The sequence below is a fragment of the Aythya ferina genome (assembly GCF_964211825.1).
Source record: "Aythya ferina genome assembly, chromosome: 4".
Taxonomy (NCBI): domain Eukaryota; kingdom Metazoa; phylum Chordata; class Aves; order Anseriformes; family Anatidae; genus Aythya; species Aythya ferina.
In genome coordinates this window covers 3,845,083-3,872,230 of record NC_140300.1, presented here as the reverse complement: position 1 = coordinate 3,872,230, position 27,148 = coordinate 3,845,083, and the positions used below count along the sequence as shown (strand labels likewise).

At 38.1% G+C, this 27,148-nt stretch overlaps 2 long non-coding RNA genes across 2 annotated transcripts; one reads left to right on the top strand and one right to left on the bottom strand.

Annotated features, from left to right (window-relative positions):
- Positions 1–436: 436 nt before the first annotated feature.
- LOC311436232 lies at positions 437–26,997 on the bottom strand. The gene is made up of 3 exons (XR_014692681.1): positions 26,905–26,997; positions 7,484–7,597; positions 437–1,022 (listed from the first exon to the last, which is right to left on the bottom strand). It is a non-coding gene; the product is annotated as an uncharacterized lncRNA (long non-coding RNA).
- On the top strand, positions 1,021–5,889 carry LOC311436233. Its single transcript, XR_014692682.1, has 2 exons — positions 1,021–2,653; positions 4,837–5,889. It is a non-coding gene; the product is annotated as an uncharacterized lncRNA (long non-coding RNA).
- Positions 26,998–27,148: the final 151 nt, after the last annotated feature.

Sequence of the window (27,148 nt, the reverse complement as noted above, 5' to 3'; positions counted from 1 at the left end):
ACGGGGAGGATCGGGCTCTGAGGTCGGGGTTTGGTTAAAGGGCTGCGGGAGGGGATGGGGAAGGCCGGGCGGATGGCCATCTTGTGGGGTCGAGGCGGGGGAATGCCGGCCCCGGCCCCCCAGGGAGGGCGTTGGGAGCACTGAGGGGGGGCGGCCACCGGGCAGAGCCGGGGGAGAAGTGGGGCTGGGGGATTTGGGGAATAACAAGGTCCTGCCCCGCTCCAGGTACCTTTGAACAGCAGGGAGAAGATGGTTATTATTGTATAGCCAGGACCAACAGCAAGAAGTTCACCTCTGCTTTTCTCCTAAACTATAAAAACCCTTTCATACAGCCTTTCTGCTACACGTGTGTTGCTCAGCCCTGCATTCACCACCCCAAATACCAGGTTTTGTCCATCTCCACAAAGCATTGCTCTTCTTTCTCTTTTCATTTTAATTAGTGTTGCTAATTGTACCAAGCTTAAGTGAGTTTTGCTGCCCTGCAGCACTTTCTTCAGCTGTTTCTCCTGGGTGGGACATGGGGGACTTGTGCTGTCCCCATCCTGCTCCAGTGTCACTGTGCCTGGCGTCCTACAAATCCCAGTGGCAAGCATACCCTCAGAGATGGTGTTCCTGGAGGGACCTGGCCATTTTTGAGGCAGCGTGACTCCTGCTGCTGTGCTTTTGTTCTTCTGAGCTTTTTGGGGTGTCCATCTGCCTTCTTGGCTTCTATGTGAGCCAACAGGCAACAAGGAAGGGAGTGAGATGAGGCCTTCCAGGCTTTCTCCTCTTCTTGCCTGTTTTAGGCTTGGAGGGGATTTGCCAAAATTATTTCTTTGCCTCGACCCATGAGAAAACCTCTACAGGTATCTGTCTGCCCTCAGGTAGAGGTAGTAGTCATCAGTAGGTTTTCTTCCTTTCTCCCCATCCTGAGAAAGGTATTGTAAGGCTGTATGTTCTTTTTCCCAATAAATGAGGAAGGGAGCTGAACTGGAACCTCTATTCCGTTTATCAAGGCACAACAACAGCGTCCATGGGAAAGTCTGCAGCAGGGAAAAAAATTCTTAGGCAAGAACTTACTGAAATATGGATTTAAATCTGGTCAGATTCATTATGACTTACATACTTGGTACAGCCATATAACAGGTGTAAGTCGGTATTATACAGAAATACTTTGAATTACTTTAACCTTCTCTCACTATCTTTTAAGACTGACACACAACCAGTTCTGAGTGTATAAATAGAGATCATGCTAGGCTGGCCTGCCCTTGGTGATGATGTGTAAATTGTTGCTGTAAGCTAGGTCTTTTGTTTGTGCCTTTAGTAGGCTTTAAGGTTGCATCAAACCACTTTTCTAGGTACTGCTACTGTCTTTCCTGTCATGCTGAATCGAGCCATGTGATGTTAGGTAAATTTCACCTACAGTCCTTCAGTTTCTTGCCTTCATTTCTGTACTCTGTCTTTTAGATTGCTAATTCTCCTAGATAGGGGCAGTAAGTGGCTAGCCTATTGTAAATATTAATAGAAACAAGCAAGGTTGCCAAATAGAATATAGTAAATTGTCTACTGCTTTATCACAGTGCCTTGCATCGCTAATTGAACGTCAGCTAAATGTATCTCCAGGCATTTGACTAAACTGAGCATGAGCTATAGTGTACGTGTAAGAACCACAAACAGTAAATAAGCATGGTTATGAAAAATGCTAGAACCTCTTTCCTTCAGCAGTAACTAAGCTGCAAATACATCTCCTGTAAATTTGAACCAAAGGATTTGTTCAACTATCTGTGTGTGTTTCTGTTTGAAGTGTACCATTTTAAGAAACAAATCAGATTACTTACCTAGTCCAGATTATTTTTACCTAAGACAGAAGGCATGGATTGCTGGACTGTTGCTAAGAGGTTTGCCAGAACGTGATAAAGAACTTTTGTTAACTGTCTTTAAGAAAAGGAAGAAAACTGAGTTTGTTACCATTGTTTACTAAAAACTGGAGCAAGCTGCAAAGCTGCTCTGTAAATGAACGCAGCTCTCACAAGCCAAGGGAGGCCGACTGACAGCTCCTAACAAACACTTGCAACTGCCATGGGATCTCCCACTGCCAGCATTCAGCTACATATAGAAAAGAGACGTCATGAAACCATCAGGATTACTGTGCAGTTTGATTAGCAAGGCAGACAAAAACATTATTTTGCTCAAGTGAAACGTGCCCGGATGCTCAGCAACTCGAGCAGACTTGAAAGCTACAGGTGGAACTTGGAATGCTTTAAGCTGCTTTTAGGCTCGGTTATCTTTATAGACAAACTAAGTAATAGATGGTTTCTTTCAAGTAGATCGTTGCCTGCCTATGCTGAAGAGAGATTGTCAGCAGCTCTGAAAGATATTTCAGTACCTTGTATTAATGAGACATTACCTTTCAGACTTGATTGAGTACACATAAATATAGAGCGAATGACTAAAATCATTCACCACCCCCGAACACATGTGGGTACCTTTTGGGTAGGTATGTCATTTTTGGCACATTTGCTTGAGCACTGGATCACAAATATTTCTTGTCTCTCCTCTGCAGCAGCATGCTGCTGTGCCACATGTTAGTATGAGCTGCACAATAAGCAGAAGTAAAACCTCCACATCCTGCAGGTCATTTAAATTGGATTCTGTATGAAGAGTCATCTGCAAGGTGGGTGCTGCCAGTAAGAGTCTCTGGCATACCATGCCCTCTGCCTTCCCTTTTGACTGTTTTCTCTGGCTCAAAAGATTCTGTCGTTAAGAGCATCCAGGGACTTACCCTGACTTGTAGCACTGAAGTAACCAGAAGACAAGTAGCAGATGCAGTTTGTTTAGGAAAAAAAAAAAAAAAAAAACCACAAGGGGTATGGCTATGCACTTTTTTGTGCTGGAGAGGATGGTGCAACTGCCTTAGCTTCTTTCAGAAAGCTGACCTGAAAATTTCAAAAGAAATACAAGAAAGAAATCTGCTCTTTGCTCCTGTTGGAATAATGCTCACAAGATTAATGACCACTATTGGAGAGTGTTATAAGGCCTTTTCTTTAAATGTTTACTTCTCAAAACCACAGGAATAGACTTTAAAATCTGTTAACATTTTATTTTGAACTTGATTTGCTACCACCTGTTATCAGAGGAGGAGTGTATGTTTGTGGAGGTCTCTCTCATCCTTTAATTGCACAACAGGACAATGCGTAATAGGTACAGTACCCTTTCGTATTTCAAAGTGGCTTGGGGAAAAGAAAGGTTTAGAAATCTTGCATCTGTTCAGAGAATGTGCTGTAAACAATTCAAATGTCATAAAATCTCTCCCTTATAAAATGATTCACGTAAACTGTCTGGACAGTGGTTGCAGCTAGGAAAAGGAATGAAACCAGGAAAATGTAACTGTTCGGGTCTTCAAGCCTCCTTGAATGACCACCTTTACTTCCTTAAAGCTACATATAAGTTGAGTTAATTATACATATAAGAGAAAAATTGTTTTTTCTGTCTTTCCTTAAAGCTCTTGGCTCTTACCAAAACCTTGAGCAAGCAGCTCTTAGGCAGAGCACGCTGCTTTTCGCGTTGACCACCACCCTCTAGCTGCTTCCCATCTGTTGTTTGTAAACACCTCATGTCTTGTGCTGCTGATGTTGTTAGCTCCTTGCAAAACAAGCTCTATTTTCTTATGTTTGCATACTGCTTCAAAGCAGCAGGAAAACTGGACAGGACTGAATCCTATCCAATGCCAGAATATATTTTTTTTTCTTGCTGGGGATTTCAATTAGTGAAACTTACCGGAGATAAACAAACAATTATGTTGCAATCTACAGGACAACATGCCACATATGTACACAGAGAATGTGTTCAGGTACCTTGCCTATGTGGGAGAACAACAGGATGAGCGATAGAGACCAAAGGAGAAAGCTGGGCTGAGCTTCTAAGAGAGAGGACAGAAGGTGTTAGAGGACCTAGGCAGAAAGTACACTGATAAAAATTGCAGGAAGTATTTTTGGCTCATTCCTCTGCAGAGCTAGCTGAAGTTCCTCTGGCACTGCTCAGTCCCTAGAATACCTTTCTTTTCCTTACCAAAGAAAAGCTTAGGGAGAAAGATTAATATCTGAACCCTAATAACTGCCACAGAGGAAGAATCGCTCCCTTCACAATTTTCAGTCTGAGGAACAGAAGGGTTGTTCTGTGCTGCCGTGGCTTCCAAATGTGGTTCAGTAAGTATTCCTCCATTTAAGAAAACAGCCAGTGGACTTGCTTCACTTCAGGGAAATGACTGTCCTCAACCTTCTGCTCTTTCAATCACTGCATCCTGCTGTGCTTTCTCTACATACAAGGTGGGATGGAAGTCTGTCTGGTACTTGCTCATCCATGTGAAAATGGGATTCTTCTGAATCATAGCCCTTCTTTGCAATGTCCTTTAAAAGTACTGGGCAAAATTTTGATTCTTACTCAGGCCCTATTATACAAACTCATGTTGTCTTTATGAGACTTTTAGTAGACAAAACACGACAAAGAGTATCTATATCCAACATTGCGTCATGGTAATCTGGAGATAACTAGCTGTAGAACTGTTGTTCCCATTTAAAAAAAAAAAAAAATTAACCTTTGTTTGCTTATAATGTCTGGTTTGCACTACTTTGAAGATTCTCAGTATTTAATTAAGATTTAAAACAGATACGTGTGATATATTACTTGCTAAACACTTTTTATCAGAAGAAATGCTATTATATATTTTCTATCTTGTGGGCACAAAGCCACGAGGAGATAGAATCAAGATTTGTTTTAGACACAGTGATGATTACAAAAAATATCTCCCACATCCTAAAGTAGGTGAAGTTTCTAATTTATTTATTTTTCTATTGACAGAAGTCCAAGATGATGCATCTCTCCATTTACACCTGCAAAATGCACAAGAGACTTATAACTAAGACATCGCCTGAAGAAAGTTAATAAGGTTGTTAGTAGTCTGCATCGCTAATGAAAAGTCTATGGATGATTCTAGTCTTTTCCTTCAGGTCTTGATGAAACCTGCAAATGTCAGAAAGTTGATTTTTCTGAAGAACCAGCAGCTATAAGTAAAAAAGAAGAGAAAAATGGAGAAAAAAATAGAGAAAGACACTGGCAAGAACTGCTACTGCTTGTGACTAATCCGTTGCAAGCTTACATGTACATTTGCTTGCATCTTAATGGATCTTTTAACCTAATTTACTGAGTCTATTTCTTTTTAATTAACTTTCATAAAAGTTCAGGTATTTTTTCATGAAGTACACAAAGATCAGCTAAGAAAGCTATTATCATCTACAGTAGCAATACAGCAATGTGGAATTCAGTTTTTTTGATTAAAAATAGATGCATAAATCAAAAGAAATAAACCTGAAGTGTCTCACACCCTTTTACACTGTCCTCACTTTTCAGTGACAGTTAAAGAATGATATAAAGAATTCCTTTTTGTGTTTGCCTGTTCAACATGACCAGTGCAAATAAATCACATAGGCTTAGGAAGACAGGCAATTATCTATCAGCAGGCTCACTCATTTCTAGTCTGTAGGTGGATGTAGTTTCAAACAGAAAGAAAATGGCTTTCCAAAAATCCACATGCACCTGTTAATTGTGAGAGAAGCATATATAATGCTCCATGTAAAATGAAAATGCTACATTTCAATAAAAACTGTGATTTCTCTGTCAGAAATGCTATGCACATTCAAGTTGAATTATGCAGCATACTACTTCTCAAGATGGTTGTACATCCTGATCGATCAGGTCAAGAGTTACGCATTACCTAAAGCACACATCAAATGGGAATGATGCTGCAAGAATATTTACATTTTCAAAGCATTCTGCATTTTCAATGACAGCTGAATGAACCATCCCTTAAAAAAAAAAAAAGGGAAGGAAAACAATGATACTTCATTAAATTAATGAACCTGTTCAAAAGTATGGAATGAACATCTAGCAAATTATAATGATCATAGAACTTGCAACAGTAGGTGGTGGGGAAAAAAAGACTACTGCTATCCTATTTTGGAAATTACTATGACAGGGAACTAGGTTCCATTCCATTTAAAGATTTCTTCATGCAAATTGCATGAGGCATTTTCTAAAAATTGAGTGGATTTCCATAATGGAATTTTGGCAAATTAAATCAAAACAGGTTGCTATGACAGTTCCTACAAATATTTCTATTTTAGCTTTATTTTGTATTATAAATATGTCAAGATGAAGTCATTCTTGTCAAAACAAAGTTATCTTTCCTTTTGGGAAAAATGTCCAGGCCTTTTCTCAATGCTCTAATTTTCCATATTCATCAAAGTCAAGATGAGGGCTAATTTCATACATCTGCTTTCATACATCTGAGGGCTTTAACATATACCTGCATAATCATAAACCCACATAAACATAGCTTTAGTCTTATAAATGAGTGATGTCATTATATACAGTATTGTTAGCTTAACTGACTTTCCTTACTGCTCTGTGTAAGAAGTGACTGAAAAATAAATGATATTTAACATTGACAAAATGGTTTCTAGTGGTTTCTCAAGTCAATGGTGTAGATGCAGATCATTGCCAGAAAACATTAACAGTCCTAGGTTTTGTTCCAGTAGCGCAATGCCATGTGAAATCCAAATGGAAGCAGGGAATTGCATCTGCTCCTCTGTAAATAAGAAACAGGTGGCCTCTTAAAGGTACAGACATAAAAACAGCACAGATTTATCTTACAAATTTTATTGATGAAATCTTACAGAAGGAACTCATTTAATATTGCTGCCAGTGGGCCACTCCAAGTGTTAGCTGATTGAGATTACATCAAGAGTAAAAGAAATGTCTTTCTGCATCCATTCATATACACCAGGATGAAGTTGACCCAGAGTTTCTATGAGGAAAAAGATTTCCCAAACTGGGAATTGGGTCCTCACATTCAAGAAGTATAGAAAGGAGTTTAGAAAGGCTATTTTCTGTTTTTAGGTTTTTAGACATCAGTGTAAGAACTATAGGTTGGAGACAGAGCTGCAAAAGACAGTTTACTTGTGTGAGGCAATAAACTTGATAAATTACTGTTCAATTCAAGATGTTCAATTAAAATTTATAGATATAAGTCCCTGAAATTGACCCAGGTGTGTCCTATATACAAACTATATAAAAACTCCTAGGTTTTAAAGGAAAAGGGTTTTTTTTTCTGGATGTCTGTTGATTGTATCTCCTAAGACTAGCTGACATCTGCGTTGGTTTATGACACACCCTCAAAATGTGATTCAAGTACTACAACAGAGCAGCAAGGTTTGCTTGAGTTCTGTTAGGAAATTACAAATAGTTTGATTAATAGCATCATATTTCTTGGTTCTCTGAAGTTGCTAACAAACAAGGAAAAGAGAAAGTCTCAAAGAAAGGAATAAAATGACCAGAGTGCATACAGAAGAAGGGAGACAGAGTCAGAGAGTATAATATTCTGAAAAGGCAGGCAGAAAAGAGCTGATTTAAGATTGATGAGCCAAGGAACTGCAGAAGCTGGAGTTACCTGCATTTTTTCAGCACATGTTGAAAGGTATTCTGCTTGAAGGGGTACAGTGCAGACTTCTTTCTTGGTCTTTTCCTCTCCAAACCTCAGAGGTGGCTCAGAGATGTTATGCAGCTGGGAATGAAAGAGGAGGATGATCCCATATAACTGTGTATGAGCTATGTAGTGCTATGAAAAATGATTCTTATTACAAAATGTTAAGCAATTGCTTTTAATATTCAAACTCTAGCTACCTCCACTCTCCACACACACATCAACAGTAATAGGACTTTTTGTAGTTGAATTGCAAGGAGCAGTATATATTTATTTTATGCTTTTATTTTAAAGCTTTGTTATTTTTGTTTATTTTTGTATATTATTATTATTGTATATTTGTTTATTTTAAAGCTTTTGTTATTTATTTTTTTTTTTCCTGCCAGCAGGTATAAATGCATGTGGTTTGGGAGAGCTTTGAGGAACAGAAAAGAAAAAGAAAAGTGCTCCTGGTCAAGATTTTTTTAACAGAGCTCTGGCTCTGTTAAAAGACATTTGGCTTGAGGATGATATATTGTTTGCACATGCATTTAGGTGTGTCTGTTGTTAAACTATTTGTACTGTGCACCAAAAAGCAGCATGCATCAGATGCTTTCTATTATGTATCTATCTTTGCTAACTCAAACATGGCAGCATGTACTGGGAATACGCAGGTAAATTGATTCTGTGAATTCCTATTTCCAAAGAAGCCTTCTGCTATCACTGAGAGCCATCGTGCATTCATTCACTCAGGTCTGAGATGTATTATGCACGCTGACCTGGTTTCTCCACAGCTTGTTTAAACACTCAACAGGTATAAATTTACGTTGTGGTCGGAAGGACAGGGGTACTAAGCATTTCTGTAATTGCTACACTAGCAATGGACACATGGAGGAGCACAGTCAGAAATAACAGCATAACAGCCAATTAAAAAAAATGTTTACATGTGGAAAGGAGAAAAACAAAACAAAACACCTTACTATTCAGCATCTGATACTCTAAAAGTAGATGGTCAGTATAGGCCATCACATGAATGGTGCTCAAGCTGTTCATTACTGATACGCTTTCTTAACCTACACTAAAAAGCTGCCTGTGCAGTTAAAATCTGTGATTTATTCAACTCTATAAACACGTTTTTAAAAGCTTACTGATTTTTTTAAGGAAAAGGCATGCAAACAATCACAAAAGATGAGCATTTTTTTTTTAAATAAACATGGGTGTCAGGCCGTGAGCCATTTAGAATATTAATTATGCTGCATTAATATATTGAATATATACTTTCATTATTTGCTGAGTGGCTGAACGTATTGTGATTGCCTTTTATAGTGTATAATAATATATACTATACCCACTTTTATTTATGTTAATGACAAAATATCCTGAACTCTTTCTGTCTTCAGTGCCGGTGAAGTGTGATGATGATGTACACTGGCTCTTCGCTCTGCCTCCATATGAAACTCCCTCCATCACATTACAGGAACACCAGGGAGCCTCCGGTGACGGGGAGGCTGCCAGGTTGCTGCCCACAAGGCAAGATTTTGCAGGAACAAAGGAACAGCACGATCTGGTCTGGCCATAATGAAGCACCTCATGCTAATATTGGTGGTAAAAAGGGAAGGAGTGAGCAAAGGTTGTTATCACAAGATCCTCCGTTTGTTCAGTTAACATCTTAATTGGCGTACCTTTTATTAGTTGCAGGGGATTATAAAGATATAAATTACAAGGCAGTTGAGTTATAGCTGCATGGATGTCAGGTCTGAGCTGAAATTATAACATCTAGAGCATATATGCTTTAATACTACCATGTTATTATGCATCTCGCTTCTCCCACCCAGTTTTCTGTAATGTTATATGCAAACAGTATGTTTGTGAAAGAACATTTTCTTAGTAAGTGAACGTTTAGGTATTCCAATACACTCGAATATGCTGAAGACATTTTATAACAATCTTTCCTTTTCTTTATAAGGTGACAGCAGATATCACTTGAAAAATTGCCTAATCTCTCTCTGTTTTATCTCCAGATTCTCTCTGAGTACTGTATCATTATAAATTATAATGAAACTCAAAAAGTGACCAGAATAGTAATTGAAAGAACATTTGGCATCTTAAAAATGAGAGTTAGATGCTTAGATAAATGTGGTAGAACAGAACTAAACTGCCCTTCAAGAAAGTTCAGAGTAGTTCTCGCTCGTGTATGTTATGTAATACAGCCATTAAATATGGTTCATTTGTGAAGACGAAAAGGAAGCAATTTAATGAGTCTATCCAAATTACTGAGGTAAATGATCCTAATGATGTACACTTGGAAAATTATCTCACGATAGGGTAGCGGAAATTAAAAATAAGATGCTAGCTATCTGGAACCAAAACGTAAGCTAAAGTAAAACTGAAAGCCTTTCTTCTGAGACAGAGCAGTAGTAACAGAGTGCTTAGACTTGGGACTGCAGCACGGGAGAAGAAGATGCTGTTTCTGGTTGTAATGCAGACCTCCTGCACATTGACTCGTATGCACCTTCTGAACCTTCCTGTCTTTACAATTCAACCTAGAACCACCTTAGTATCAGCCAAATACAAGTTAGAAATATAGTCTTCCTAGAGCTAAAGGAAAGCAGACTACAGACCAGTAGACACAGATTCAGGTAATAAATGGATTCTCTTTTCTTTATTCCTCATGTCAAATAGCAGGAATGGGGACTGCTCCCCCTCCCCTCACCTCCTGCACTCTGCTTAGCAAGCCTGAAGACTAACAAATTAATAAATGCTACAAAATTAAGTTCCTCCTTTTATTTTTTTTTTCTCCTTCTCCCCAGATCCCAAGAATATGTGCTTTTGTGCACATGTGTACATGTCCAGCTGACAGGCAGTTCAACAGCTCTTCCAGCTTTGTACCCACTTCTTGAAGCAGGAACCATGGGTTTGAAATCCATCAGACACCCTGGATGTCCCAGATCTTCCTAATGTCCCTTAGTGGCTTGGCTCTGCCCCTTCGCTGGGCTCATGGTGGAAAGGGGCTGTGAGTGATTTGTGTGCCCCCCATCCAGTGCTGGAACATACCTGTCAGCTCAGGTGATCTGAAGGTATGTTTGTGAGCTGCACGTGGCCTTGGGCTGCAAATAGCCTCTGATGCAACCTCGATGCTTATGCTTTGTGCAGCATAAGAGAGAAGCAGGTGGTTTAGTGAGTTCTCTGGGGGAGCTTCCTAGGCACCAAAGTATTAGGATACAGCGATATCCCACTGTGGGAGCTGGGTCTTAAAATTGTAATCAAGTGAACAGCTTATACGCTCCCTTCTTTCTTCTTTTATTTTCTTTTATTTTCTTTTCCTTTCTTTTCTTTTCTACAATGTTATGGGGCAAACACTCTTGCCCGCACAAAAAAAGCAGTACCAATTTCAATGGGGAATGTAATTTTTTGTACTACAAATTCAAACAGAGAGGGAAAAAGTTTGCAGCCATAGACTCTATATATTTACAAAAACCAACTCAAAATTACTTACCAGACCCTAAGATTGACAAGGTATTGAAGCTTTTCTAGGTAAATTCTTGTTAAGAGGACCCCAATATTCAGTTCTTTATGCACAAAGTGTAATAAACTGCTCCATAAATAGTGAAGACTTCTCTTTCTATGGATTTCTGTCCTACATTTTCTATATATAGCTCTCAAAATCTTAAAGTATCTCCAGCTTTCACCGTGTCCAGGTTTTTGACCCCCTTGTTGCAGGAAATAGCACATGCTACTTAAAGCTGTACTCGTGCCAGTTCTTCTGCTAGTACACATATGCTGTCAGACCAGCTGGCTGTTGGCAAACAGCAGAGGCAAATGTCAAGCTCTCGTCTGCCCCCCTACTATAAGGGCAGCACAAAACTGTTTTTCTGTAAACAGCACAGTGTAATTCTAATCCACAGATTCAGTTTTGTTTAGTTAATTTACAGTAGTACAGAAAGCAAACAGCAATAAGGGGGTCAGTCACATATACAGAAAGAAGTGACCTGCACTTAATTTCTCAAGAGAAATTTAAATTTCATGTTTTTAATTAAGTTTTCCCAACTTAATCTAAGTGGTGTTGCACAAGAACTGATGAACAGCCTTCAAAGCTAATGTGTTTTGGTTTTCCTCCATCTATAAAAACATATTTATTTCTTACTAATGAGAAGTAAAGGGCCAAATCATCAGATGGTAGAAAGATGCATTACTCCATTCAACTAAAAAGAGATCCATTTGTACCAGATTTATATCTGGCACTTGTTAGTTTTGGTCTGCTTATATGCCTCTAGGGTTGAAATGAAAAGAAATCCTCCTACATGATTTTGTCAGAACTGTCTTGTTAGGGATCAGCTTGACCTCCTCCTCCTCCAGTGTTCACATTTGGGGCTTTTTTTAGCCAAATCAGGGCCATCAGCAAAGTGAGCGGATGATGGCACAGTGGGGGAGTTGTGCTTTGACGTTTTGGGGGGTCAGGCACAGCTGCAGGATGAGTAAGGACAGACATTAACACAGGATTAATCTTGGTTCATAAACTTGGGATAAAAAGTATTTTGAAAGTGTTTGTTGTAGGAAAAATGATTGAGGAACGTTCTTGATGTGGACTGCATGGGCTGTACAAGATGTTCAGAATAAATGCGGCTGTTGAGCAACTAGTGACACTACATGAAAAGAGCTTTAGGAGGGGAACAAAAGCCATACTGTTTTATCTTAACTGCTGATTAGAGTCTGTAAGTGCTGTATCTACAAAATTATGCACATTTTAAACAAAAATCTGCAAGATGTCACAAGCAAGAAAAACAAGTCACAGGGTACAATGCAAGGCTTTTCTCCAAGGCACTGATGTCCACTCAGTCTGCTGCTACTGTCCCTCTCTCACAGTGAGTATAGTGTCATGGAGTTGTGGGCTTACTGCATTGTGCCAAGCATAAGGCAGCTATTTAACACTTTACTGCGCTCAGAGAGAAATACCAAGTCTGCAGTAAATAGGAGTTATTTAACTGATACTACCTCTCAATGATAGATTGATTCTGAAATAACCCACCATAGCAAACATCCCCTCCAAACGCAAAGAAACAAAAACAGAAGATCAAAGATAAAAAAATAAAACCAGAATGCCATTGGGAGAATAATTAATGATCATGAAACACTGTTAAAGAAAGTCACTCAGTGGAAAGAATTTAGTATAGCAAAAATCAGTAATACTTATACGCAGGATAGTATGTAACAGATAAGGAGATCTGAAGAAACTCTGGATAGAGCTTCACTAAGCATTAAATGATGAAACATCTGTACGTTCCATCCATCACTGATTATGTGAAAGAACATTTGATTCTGCAAATTATAGAGACCTAACCTTCCAACTTTCACAGAAGAATAAAAAAAAAAAAAAAAAAAAAAGACAAGAAGAAGAAGAAGAAAAGGAACAGGTTATACAACCTTGAAATTATCCAATTTTCCATCAATGTACACAGAAGCAAAATGATGCATGCTTCTGCCATTAAAAATATATCAGTTGCTTTCTCCTGGAATGAACAGTTTTCAAATATACCGAGAAGACTTTTTTGTTTGATTCCTTTTGGTTTCTTAATATTTAAATAATATTAATATATAAATAATTTTTAATATATAATTTATGTAATATAAAACTCCAGATTCATAACTTTATGCACAAAGGACTTCAGATCTATATTGCCAAACTTGAAGCTGTTCTTACAGTTTTAGTCTGAACTTCTACCCCAAACTATATATTTTTCCTTGCTAATGTTCATGAAGAACCATCCATAACACTGACCCTCAATGAAATCTTTTCTGTTCATATCCATTTCAAATTTCTCTGTTCATGATTATTAACTTTTTGTTATTATTACATCCTTAGAAAAAACATCTTTATTACTTTTCCACCAAAACAATGAGATTAAGACATCTGGTAACAGTACTCTCACTAGGATAGGTAACTGCAAAGTATCACCTAATTTTATAAGTTTTTGGTCTCGTTCACAAAATAGTAGTAATCCTGACTATTTTTTTAATTTTTTTTTTTTTTTTTTCCCCACAGAAAAATCTCTGAAGCTTATCCAAATGGTAGTTCTAGCCCAAGTATTTATTTCCTGGTCTAAGCTGTAAAGTGCTGTTCAGATACAAAAGTCTTACAAGTTACACCATGATACGTCTTCATGTATTTGCCCTTGCCCTGTTAAATAAATAAGTCAACACTGGTTAAGTTTGATTCTCTTTCATTTTAGGATGGCTTAAGTCAGTTTAACTTGCATTTGCATACAGGGACAGTTAACCACAAACCCGTATACAAGATTACATGCTAAGAAGTTGGTAACTTCACCCTGAAGCTCTACTCTAGACGGCTGAGAAAATAAATAAGTAATGCCATTTTCCATGGAAATTGAAACTTTTTAATTGAATACTTCCACAAGCCAAGATTTTATGTGGCAGAATTGAGAAAGAAGCCTAATGCTAATAAATACAACAGTTAGAGTACATCAGCAGAACATCTATTAAATGTGTCTGTATAACACGCTGCCCTAAAGAACGTCTTCAAGATTGAAAGTCAGATTAGTCTTTACTCAATCTGACATGAAGCTGGGGCACCTGAAATTGCTTTTTCATCTGAATAAAGACTATGATACAACAGCAGTGTTGTAGAGAAGGCATTTTGGGGAAGTGTCAGGAGAATGTCACCTCAGAGAGATTCCTGATTATTTTTTCCAGTCCTGCAGTGTAAAAAGTTCAAGGCAAAAGTTATTTTCAGATCTTGAATCAGGTTGTAGCATTTCCAAAATGTGGGACTAAGCATAAAATGTCATTCACTCAAACCACCATCATCAGAATGTTTCTAATTACATCCCTGACTAATTACATTACTGTATACCTTTTAAGTAGTGGTTTTAAAATTACAACACTTGGCTCAGAATTGATTCCTTATTTTTAGGCAATTCTTCCTATCAGCTTGAACCAACGGTGCTTAATCAGATGATAAGTTTTCACACAGAATTGCTGATTATAGTCCCAAACCTACAAAGTGCTGCAGGAAAGAGGGAATCAGGGGGGAGAGGGAAAAAGAAACGGGATGACTTCGTTCTGTGCTTGAGCTAGGAATAATTACTGCAGTTACTCTATATGATATCCTATGTCCTTTATATACTTTATGTCCTTTGAGTGATATTAAGAAAAGGCACGGTATATCTTAACAGAAAGCAGGCCAGAACTTCGAGATCATTGCTTCCCACCAGCATTTTTGCTGCTGAACAGGACATAGAGCTAGGGAGTCTGTATCTAGCTTTGGCTAGATATGACCTGTGGGAGCAAGCCCTGACTCAATGGGAATATTGTCTCCAAATGCCAGGAGATAAATACACATATACGCATATAAACATATATTGTTGATGGTTGGACCAGATAATCTTGAAGGTCTTTTCCAACCTTTATGATTCTGTATACGTATATGCACACACATACATACACTAGCCATTTTAATGACTGCACCAGATGCATGGATAGATAGTGGGTGGCTCCAAGATTGGATGTTTTATTTTGTCTTCTACGCATGTCTTCCAACAGCAGCCATATACAGTCATCTCAGTGCTCCTCAAGTACAGTTGTGACCAAGTAGGTTTGGCTTTGAAAGCCATTTAAAGCATACCAGATAGTGAATTTTCCTATCCAAAGCTTCTCAAGCATTTTTCAGACCTTTAAGCCAACACCTTGGCTAAATTTTCTGTTGTTGTCTTGCCAAAGGTTTACAATAATAGATATAGATAAATTCTTTAAGTAATATATCATCTCTTGCCAAGATTCTTGGCAATATTTATGCTGTTGTTAATAGTTCTGTTCTTTTACATTAAACAACACTTAAGTGCTTCCTCTTGGGTATATAAACACCATTATTTTATTCATGTGAATATCTCTGCTCAGTATAGTTCTTGTGAGACACCTCATGTGAGTCTAAACCTGGAAAGAACAGGATAGGTAGGTGATTTCCACCCATCACTGGTATTTGTTTTGGAATATATCCGGAAGTCCAGATTTCTTTGTGACAGGTGTTGTACAAACTCTAAATGGAGATGTTATTGCCCAGAAAACTTTTCAGATTAAAGCACAAGATGTGAAGACTGAATTTGCACAGAAATGTACATAGCAAAGAAGTATTGCAATGTTGTCTGTTCTACCCATGCTACTGAGTATGAGACGTTTTTCCAATCAAGTCTTTTTGATGAAAATGAAAAGAAACTGTATCATGTCAATGAAAATATGCACTTACTATTTGAAAAATGGAGAAGCTGGAAAATATTGTTTTTAAATAATAAAAAAAAATCAATTCTACTATAATACAAATGGAGTTTAAGAAACAATTTGAATTACTGTATCTAGGGTCAAACATTTTTTTCCATTTCTAAATAATTTCATCTTTCTTCTCATTTTTTGCCAGCCTGACTAAAAATGAAAGTAAAATGTATTATCAAAAAATTGATTTTTTTTCTTTCATTTCGGTCAGCAGACAATAAGAAGAATGAAATCAGGTTTTCATGTATTTCTAGCATGTTTGCTGTTGCTAATGCAAGGGAAGAAGCTGGAGGTGAGAAGCCAAGAGAAGAATTGGTCTGTAATGACATGAGTAGGTTTTGTGAAAGATGAACTGTAAGTTGGGATCTGAAGAAAGATAAGGTTATAGATGTTTGGATTTTAGTGTGGAGCATTTCCAGTGTCAAACAGTAGCACAAGGGAAAAAATGGAGCTATATAGATGATAAATTGACAGCTGGACAGCAAAGTTTGAGAATATTGCCAAAGGTCAGTGTCATAACAGATTAATGGGTCAAACAGGCTAGTGCTGGGGAATGAAGGGGATTGCCTTTAAAGGCAAAATATTATTTGATATAGAAACGCAAGTGGAGCTAGCATCTGAGTTACTCTAATACTTAGCCAGCTCCTTCCTACAAGAAATACTAAACGTTGTGGATTTAAACGCTATTTGTTTTCCTCAGTTATTCCAGCAGTTTTGCTGTCAAACAAACCCCAGAGTCATTAGGCTTGGTTGGTATAAGGCATACAGGCAACCAGCTTTTCTGTATAGGGTTTTGTCTGTTTGTTTTTTTGTTATTTTTTCCCCTCCAGAAAGGAGAAAAAATAATTTAAAAGATCATATTTCCAGGACTGTTTCTATGGTACTAGAAGTGTACTGTGTAATCTGTGTTATTTCCCATTGCCACCAAGGTCACACCTATCTGGCACAGAGCCTAGATTAGATGTGATTTTACATCACATATTTCAGCTGTCCACTATAAAACACTGTTTTACTGTTGTGTTATACTGTTTAAGAACCATGCTCACCCCCAGATAATTTATTTATCTTTATTACGCTAAGTTTATATATTGATCTTTACTACAGTAACATCTAACAGCATGTTCAGCATCTGTGCTCTCTCATGCAGGACCCTGCACAGCTATGAGAGAAGAACAAAATTTAGGTAATATATCATATATATGACAATATATCAATTTATATATATAATTCTATGTAGAGAGAATTTAGAGTTATATATATATAATATAAAATTACATATGCATACAAAGAAGGATTTTTTTGCCCTGAGATCCCATTGACTGTAAGATGTAGGGGGAAGAAAAACAGTAGCATTTTTATTCCACTTTCAAAAGTCCCTCCCCCGCCCCCCCAAACTTTTGGGGAACTTCTCAGAAATTTCCTACCTATTTTACTTCTCTGCATCCCTTCCCTCCCCAACCCCTCCCCTTAAGTATTCTCACACTTCTTTGAATTTGGAAGGATATCAAAGCACTAGAGTCCTCATCCTACTTTCATTGGGCCTTTCCATGAAGAAAAATATAGTCAAACATATTAGGTGTAGAAGAAAAATTAAGTACTACTTCTCAGAAGAACATATAAAAAGTGAGCCTATATATGTATAGACTCACTCGATAAATGACTCGATACATATTTTTATTTTAGTATTTGCAGGAAGATGGATCCCAGCCCATTAAAACTGAGATTTCCAGGCACTCTGATGTATCATCTGTCAAGGTAAGAGTACTAAGAACCTCTAGCTGACTGATATGATGGATTTTCATTTTCTTACTCACTTTTAGAAGAAAGCGTGGAGCTGAACAGCTGGTAACATTTGCTAAAAGATTATGGTGCTGAGATTCCGATTTAAATTTGACTTCTTGGCCATAAACACATGAACAACACATGAAATGTTCCTATTTCTTAGCATATTTTTTGAGAATTACTTCAACTGCTTCTTATATAAATATCATAGAGAATTAAAGAGCAAAGTGGTGTCCATATGAAGGAAAAAATAAATAAATAAATAAATACAAATCTTGTATTTCCTGTAAAAGGGAGTCATGCATAATCCTTTCTTTAGGGTAGCTGCTACCACCTTCTGTAAGACTGTTGAAACACATGTAAATGAGAAGAAAGGTTAAAAAAAGTTGTTAATGTAGTAAGCCTTTTCCCCAGAATTGTCCCCCTTACGCTTAGAGCTACAAAAGCCTTTCCTCATACAAGTGACAGAGTAACCAAGTCAAAATCTCTCTGACTACTCTTCCGTATTGATGCAGCTTGGAAATATTTTAGCAGTGATGTGAAACTAGCCCATATGCTGCCACAAATACTGTTAGCACCTCTCATATGTGCAAGTAAAGAGAGTAGATTGTGGTATTCACAGTCTCTGACCAATCAGTATGTAAACTGTATTAGCTATTTTGATAAGTTTAAGAAGCAGATATTTGCTCACTAAAATGGTACCAAGACCACTACGCCCATTTAATTAAAGGCAAATAAAGTCATAATGTCTTCCAAGCTTTGTCATCAGAAGGGGGCTATGAAGGTGCCATCCAGAGGTGAAAAGCTGAACAAGAATGCAGAAACTAATCTAAATATGTACAAGCAAGATACTTGTGTTTTTCTGTGAGGAATGTTTGCAAGTGTAATGTGAACAGAATCAACCAGAAGTCTCTGAAAAAAAATCTGCATTATAACTGTACTGCCTTATAGAACTGTGATAAGCAATCAGATGGCATCCCTACACTACTTATCAGTGAGAGCTTTGAGTTATAAGAAATAACCACAGTGAATGGCTGGTTTCAGAGAGTATTCTGAATCAGTTGACAAGATGGTCCAACTTAAGCTACTTGGTTCACTAAAACAAGGTAAATGTCACAGAAAGACAGAAACTATGTCAGAGATATCAGATCTGGGACCACATCATGCAGTGACTAGAAGGGTATTTGGATCCATAGAGGTCTGGAATCCTTCTTTATGGTTAAAAGCTAAACAAGATTGATTTATTTAGTTTATCTGAGAACAGATTATGATTAAGTCACCTTCTAATCTATAAAGTAGGAACACAGAGAGAAGATTTCTGATAATGGAAAACTCTTTAATCAAGCTGACAAAAGCATAGCAGAAGCCAGTGGGCAAAACCATTTAAATCATTTTGGAAATAAAACACACATTTTTAAGCCACTGATGTCCTGTGTAACAAATTACTAAAGCATGGTATTGATTCCCTCATCATTTTAAGTCTTAATGTTGGGATGCTTTTTTAGAAGAGCCCCAACACTGCAAGAAGTTATAGCCTTGATGCAAGAAGTGCTCAGGGAAAGCTTATAGATTATGAACTGTACCAAAGGTTAGACTAGGTGAATGTAATTGTCTCTTCTGAGTTTATAATCTATAAATCTTCAATATTAGGCCACAGTTTATGCACTTTTGTAGCTGGTGTGATAAGTTGCATTGTCCTTTGGGGAAAATTAAAACAGATAATTCTATTGTTTTCTTTCCCTTTTCATTTCACGCCATCTTCCTATCTGGCTGGCTTGTTTGTGCTTGCTGAAAAGGAGTGTTGGTATCATTCAGCGCTTCACAAGCATGTGGCATATGTTCCCAGGGCTTCATTTTATACACTACAGTTCACTGACTCTGAGAATTAATATCTTCTGTCCTTCATTCTCCCACGCACATCAGTTTCTTATTTTTTTTTCCCCTCTCTCTGATCATCCTTGATTTTTTTTTTGAGAAAGTCAACAGAAAGCTTCCTGCAAAGCAAATGGTACCTAAATACTCTAATAGGCTTCTGTCGTATTTTGGGTCATGTCTGCATATATTGCCTTCATCTGAAATTGTGGATGCTGTTTTAAAAGTTCGCCTCAAGTGGGAGCAATCTGTGTGGGCATATTTAAGGATGTCACTAGGAAGGAAATATGTTGACAATCAGATCCGTTTATTGAGCAGCAGGCAAGAGTTTAACAGAGCTTACTAATTGTTAATCACAACTTGAAAGGGAGAAGTGGGAAAACTTGATTAAATACCTGCTGTACCTGCAGCTATATCTCCTTGCATTACAATTTTCTGAAGTTTAACAGGCAGAGTAGCACCAAACTGGTAATGATATCTTGCCTTGCAAAATACTCCCCAGCTGCTGGCTATCTTCCCTCTGCAGAATTTCAGGCAAATATTTCCTGGTGATTAAGAGAGAAAGATGCGTTGAAATCTACTCATCAGTAGTTTACAATTGTTTCATTTGGTGAGTAAAATTAAGATAGACTATTTACATACAGGAAAGCAAGTATAAATATCCAGTCAAAGGGCTGTTTGTGGAAGGTGTCTTAAGTTGTACTCGTTATAAACTATATTGAGCAGAGGTTTGATAGAAGTCCTCAGTGCTAGTGATTGGAATTGGTGAGAAGTGATTTTTTAAATGGATAATTCAGGAATGGGCAGTAATTTGAACAGTTCTGCTGGCTGGGACTGACTCACTCCAACAGAGTAAAGACTTGGTTGTTAGAAGTACTTTCACTCACATTACAATCCTGACTACCTGAAATAATCTCATATATAATGGCCCACATTGTAAGGGCAGGAAGCATTAAACAGATTGGCCAATCCAGTGCAAATAGCCATACTAAAATTTATTGAAAACCTGTTCACTAAATGGCATTTCCTGCAGTTAAATTCAGCAGGCTTTAGTCTCTGCGTACCCAGACTCCATGTACCTTCAACTCAATAATATGATTCAGTAAAATTTCTTTGGAAGATTGAACTATTAGATACGTTGGAGCAAGAACTACATAAAAGCAGAAGCGACAACAGAATTCTTGTTCTACAAAGATGAGGGAGACCAGTACACTAGCAGAATGATTCATTCTCCTTAACTTAAGCCATCCAATAAGTAGGTGTTGAATCAAAGTTAGTCATCCCTTTTTTGTCACTTGTGGAGGAAGATGCATCCTTCCTGCTTTAGTGAGCTACTTTGGGATTTGCTCTTTAAAGACTTCCCTCTCACGTTGCTAGTAGAGGACGCCCAGAGGAGCAGCCATGGGAAAGCTACATTGTCCAAAATAAATTTAGACAAGAAGGCTCATCCTAAGGCCCACTCTGTGCTGAAACCAAGGATGTGTGGTTCAGTCTGTTCTTTGAGAAGTTAAGGGTGCATTGTTTTCAGCGCATGCACAAGTTTCAATTATAATAACTAAATAGAAGAGAAAGGAAAGGATTACCAGAGACTAGGTAAAATTAAGTTAACCACAGACCTCAAGAATCACAGTTGCCTCGTCAGCCTATAGGAAAACTAAGAACTCAAACCTCATTTTGAGGAAAAGTATCCAAAGAGGAGATTCAACCAGCACACTTGTTAAAAAAAAAAAAAAAAAAAATGCAATAAAACAATGAAAAATATTTGGATTGGCTTTTCTCTTTTTAACAGCTCCGTGGTTCATAATGATTTACTGCAGAGTTTGTATTGATTTACAATTATTAGACATTTATTGTAATTTATGTTGATAAAGCAATAAGAGTACTGAAAATATTTATTAAATATGAGAAACTCGGTAGCACTTGTGCATTAATCATAGAGTTGATCATCTACAATACACACACTAATAAACCATTAGTGAATATGTAACCTGCAACAGTACAATAAGCTGATAGATTACCTCCTTTGGGAATGGACAGCCTTGGTGGAAGCTTAGAATTATTTTGCTTGCAACACATCACAGGATTTAAGAGTAGGAAGCAATTTTTGCCCTGTGACTTTCTTTTTTAGTGTCTGAGTTCCTTAAGAAAAGAGATCTAGAACTAATTTTTTCTTCTTGTTGACTTAAACATTAGCAACCTGGGGTTTTGAAAAATTCTCAGGGATATTTATAAGAGTGAGTCAGATACTCTATTGTATAATGTAATCAGGTGGTTTTGCTGATTGTAATGCAGAAAGCATAATAAAACTTCAGTATGAGAACAACTGCATGAGAAAAGCCAGAAAGGACTAAGGCTTCTCAGCTTTTAGAGGCATCAGAGACTAGATCTATTAAGGGCTGGTTTGGCAGTTGTGTAAGTGTCCTAATTAATCAGAGATTAGGTGTTCATTTGTTCAACAAATGGTACAGAAAATTGGGCTTGGTTTTCTCACCAGACGAGCTAGTTTCTTGCTAGGCAGATCTCCAGATTAGGGGACACACCTTTCATGCTTGCCCTTGTTCTTGAAAGAGTGCTGTAAAGTTCCCTGAATAAAAAGGAGTTAATCCATTAAGGCCTCCTGGTTGATTCAGTCTCTGCTTCAACTCATTTTAATTATCATTCCACTGATTGTTTCCTTTCAGGAAGGACGTTTGTAGAAAGGTTATCAGCTTCTTGGAAGGACACACTACCAAAAGCCAAGCACAAGCCTAGCCCACTTTTCCAAATGAAATGAGCTGTAAGCAGCTGCAGACAAATCTTGGCTTCGTTCACATGAATGGGAGTTTTGCCGTCAATGAAGACCAGAATTTGCCCCCAAGCAAAATGTTTCAGCTCTGACTGACATGCATATTACAAGCGTTAAAAAAAAATGGTTGGTTTTAAACTAGGAGTAAGGAAAAAAAGAAATGGGCTATTACAAACCATATTCAGTAATAGTGGGCCGTATAATAAAAAGCCAATAGTAGCAGCAAACTGCTGTTATCAGGGGAGCATGGTGTAGGATGTGAAACATTAAGCTTTATAGATATGTAAACTCACTACACAGAAGTTAGACTTATAATTACCAGAGGAAATTATAACATTATGGCAGATACTGAAGACATCTATGATGCATTTATTACAAAGAAATCTGTGTGAATTACTAAGACTTCATTTATACCATTATAATTAAAGGTCTTCTAAGACTTCTGTTAGCATCTCCCCACACATACTCTTGCCCCCTTTTTGGATAGGCTGCAAAAGCACACTATGTACTAAAAATTTCTTCTGCAAATTCTCAATCTGTGAACCATTAATATTTCCCTTAGTTTAGCCTGCATGCTATTTACAAGTGAGAATTGACTGCCGATGTAAATGGAGGTGTTACAGACATTTATTCCATTATACAGAAGGATTGCTTTTGTTATTCCCCCACCACCACCCCAGTCAAAAGTGCCAAACTATACTGCTTACTCACAGTAATGACTCTTCACGAGGTTTTTTTTTTTTTTTTTTTTTTTATTTCCCCAACCACAATATTGATACACAATATATTCATTTCTTAGGAGGTATTCATGGCATACACTGTAACAGTCCATCTGTTACTAACACCCTGCTATGCATAATTTTTAGACTGTGTGGCTTAGGGGTAAGAATGGTTATTTATTTTGTTTGAACCATACTTATCATTTGCTTAGCACAGTGGGCATGCAGGCAGGAGAAGGCAGCCTGGCTGACGTGCTCATAGGTGCTGCTGAAGTGGATGGTTGAATATCATCAACATTAAGTGCCATAGCAGTATATGCAACAACATGCAACAACATAATCGAGCATACCTGTAGATTAGTGCAACTGTTAGACAAAGGCCTGGTCTTAAAATAAACAAACTATATCAGAATGTCTCTGTGAGGACCCTGTTCACAGATGTCACAGATGACAGAGGCGTTACCTGTCTCAGAATCCTAGAATCATTAAGGTTCAAGAAGACCTTCAAGATCATCTGGTCCAAACACACCACTGTCACCCATTGAACCATGCCCAGGCCCAACCTTTCCTTGAACACCTCCAGGGACAGTGACGCCACCACCTCCCTGGGCACCCCGTCACCACATCTGACTGCTCTTTCTGAGAAGAAATGTCTCCTCATTTCCAACCTGAACCTCCCCACACCTTGAGGCCATTCCCTCTGGTACTGTCACTAGTTACCTGTGAGAAAAGGCCAACCCCCAGCTTCACACCCTTTCCTTTCAGGCACTTGCAGAGAGCAATGAGCTCTGCCCTGAGCCTTCTTTTCTCCAGACCAAACACCCCCAGCTCCCTCAGCTGCTCCTCACAGGACTTGTGTCCCAGGCCCTTCACCAGCTTCATAGCCCTTCTCTGGACACGCTCCAGGGCCTCGGTGTCCTTCTTGTAGTGAGGGGCCCAAAACTGAACACAGCACTCAAGGTGTGGCCAAAATATACCATGAACATACCATATCCATTAACAGTGGCTCCCAAACATTTTCCACACCATGTTTTTATTCATGGTTCCTCTTACTGTCTCACTTGGACATTCACAGGTACACTCCTGCAGTTGTTCAATGTATAGACAGCAAGGGGACCCCATGAGGAACAAAGACTTCTGACACTTTTTTCTAATTAGTAAATAAAAGCTACAAACAAGAAGCTGCCAAAGGCTTCCCCACGCACACCCAGAAGGACCACATATCCATTTATGTCTCTGGATATTCTGGGAAGTGGTAGTGAGAAGAGACCTTATTACGTACATGCAGTGACTTTCTCTGTGGTGGCATTTAAAAAAGGAAACAAAAGTTAATCCAATATGTGCATCAATATGGTACATTTTAGACACAAATATTGCTTGCCCTCCATGTTTTAATGAGTTCCAGGTGGAAGTTCTATAGCCTCAGTGATTCAGCAATATCTGGAGATAGCACAAACCCATCAAAGGTGCAGGAATTATCCCAACCCTTCCTTTATGTTGCCAGCAGAATATGCAGCTAGCAAATCCCAAAGCCTCCCTCCAGCATTTCTCTGTTGGATTCACATAACATGTCAAAGAAATGATTTTTCTCTTTGATTACTGCAGTAAAATAAAAAGCACTGAAAAAGCAACTACTCAAAAACTTACATCGCAGTTACGTGACACATCCAGCTCCCTGCAAAAGGCATAATAACGAGGGAGTCAAAGCTGTACCTCCAGCCACAAGCAAGCTCTTTCACTATAGCTTTTCATTATTACAATGCCATTTTGAGACCCTTGCAGTAGGAAAGTAAGAAAGGGCATGTCAGCCATCAGCTTCATAGACCAATAGACTAAGAGACATCAACTCCAGCTTTAATGCACTTGGACTCTGCCAAAGTTCTCTTTGTTGGTTGAGCTGCAGAGAACAGAGGAGAACATTTTTCTATACCATTGATATTTTCTATCTCCTTCTGCCTAGAAGTAGTATACAGTACTTAAATCAGGAAACGGAGATGAGGCTTTTGAGGTCTAAGACTTGGTTGTTTTCTTCAGAAATTATAGGCAGCTTTTTTTTTTTTTTTTTTTTCTTAATTGTATTTAGGTACTTAAATCTTACTAAGGCAATTTGGAATTAAGCATCTAAATGCCTTTCAGAAGCTTACAGATTCTTTTCATGTTCAGGTGCTGCTACTTTTTTAAATTTCTAAGACAACAAGGAACATCTGTGTTAGTGGCTTTATTTTCAGCACTGCCAATTACGTGCTGTTCCAATTAGAGTCAATGAAAGGTGTGGGCTTTTACTTTCCCTGAAAAAGAGCATTATCAAGAGAAACAGGGCACTTTGTTCCAGCCTTCTCACTTGATTCAGCACTTCGCAGGTGCAGGGTGGTGAAGATGCGAACACACCTTTGGAAGAGCTGAGAATTAGGAAAGCAGAGAGAGTTCATCTTGTGCACCAAAGCAGTGCTGCAGCTGTTTGATTACTGTGGTTGTACAGCAGAACTGTACAAGGGAAAGGTGGAACAAGAACACGCCAACCCTGAGACTTCCTTGACCTCCCAAAAGGTGCAGGTTCAGCTGTGCAGGACTGTAACTACAAAGTCCTTAAAGGTCTCCCGATATCCTTTTCTTATATTTACATAATATGTAACAATTTTGTTATTAGGGTGATATTTTCAATACCACAAGACATTCAAGGCCAAGACTCAGCAAGAGCTTCTTTACTGATGGAGCACTGGCACAGTTTGCCCAGAGAGCTTGTGCGGGCTTCTTCCTGGAATATCTCCAAAAGCCACCTGGTCCTGGGCATCCTGCTGTGGTTGTACCTGCTTGTCCTTTCCTCCTCCCAGCTATCGTTACTGCTACTTGGCTAGCCCCACACCAAGTTGTATGGCTATTTTTAATTTTTCTGCACTAAATAACAAGTATAAAATTCAAATTCACAAATAAAAAGGTAGGGAGGGGATTTAAATCATCTGGGAAATTCAGAGATTGGAAATGCCTATTTCTAGCACAGGGTGATGGGTCTTATTGAGTAAAAATACTGATGGGTGTTATTGAGTAAAAAGCATTCACCTCTGCTTTCTCACCCGTATTGCACATCAAATAGGCCTGCATCTACATTTACCTGGGGAACGGTAGTGTTTTCTACTCATGTTTTTTTTTCAAAGAGCTTGTTACAAGACAAAGATTAGCTAGTGTTGTAGCCCAGACATCTCCCTGCAAGTAATACAGTCAATAGAGCATAAAACTATGTTTTACTGCTTGAGGTGCACTCAGGTACCAGGGAAACAGCACAAAAATACACCGCTTTTAACAAGACAGGGGAATAACTTGTTTTTCTCATTGGGTAGGGAGATTCATTTACCTACATCCCCCGGATCCTAGGTATTCAATAGGATAGGTTCCTCGATAAAATCATTTGTTTTATCAAAGCTCAATGGATTGAATTCTTTAGGAGATAGCCTCCATTCACATATATGATGGGTTACACCAGATTGCTAGTTTGAAGATTTATAATATATATATGTGTGTGTGTATATATATATATATATTTTAGTTAAATTTATGAAATATAACATGCCTATTTTGAATCAACAGTGAAGTTCCCAATGGGAACAGATCTGACTAGCATTATACCCTGCAAAGTACCTCAAATTAGTTCAGTCACCAGTACTGCGAGCAGTTGGGATTTAACATAAAGCATTAGCAGAAGAGAGCATCTGATGAAACATCATTCAGAATAGGAAATAATTACAGTATTACCAATTCTTTATGGCTGTGGGATGCTTTCTAATTAATCATTCAGGCAAAAGGAAGAATAAAACCGCTGGTTCTCATTGCAGCTACAGAACAAAGTTACTTAATGAGCCACCGTAAAACACAAATAAGTTCAGCTGGCATTATGCAGATAAACAGAGAACTTTTTCAAGATAATAGTTTTTTTTTTTTTTTAAAGGGACATACTTCAGAAGTTATAGCAACATTACCTCACAGTCCAGCTGTTTGCATTGTACCTCCAGCTTCTTTGAAACGGTACCAAAATAAAGTAAATTTGAATATTATCTGCAGAGAAGTTCTCTGCGGAATAATCACCAGAATGCTTTTCATTATAACACAATTATATCATCAGCTTCTAATGATCAGAATGCAGAGCAGCTGATTATTTTCATAATGCAATTACTTCATAACAAACATTTCAGAAAACTCAGCTGCCTGCAGTTCTCTCCAAAT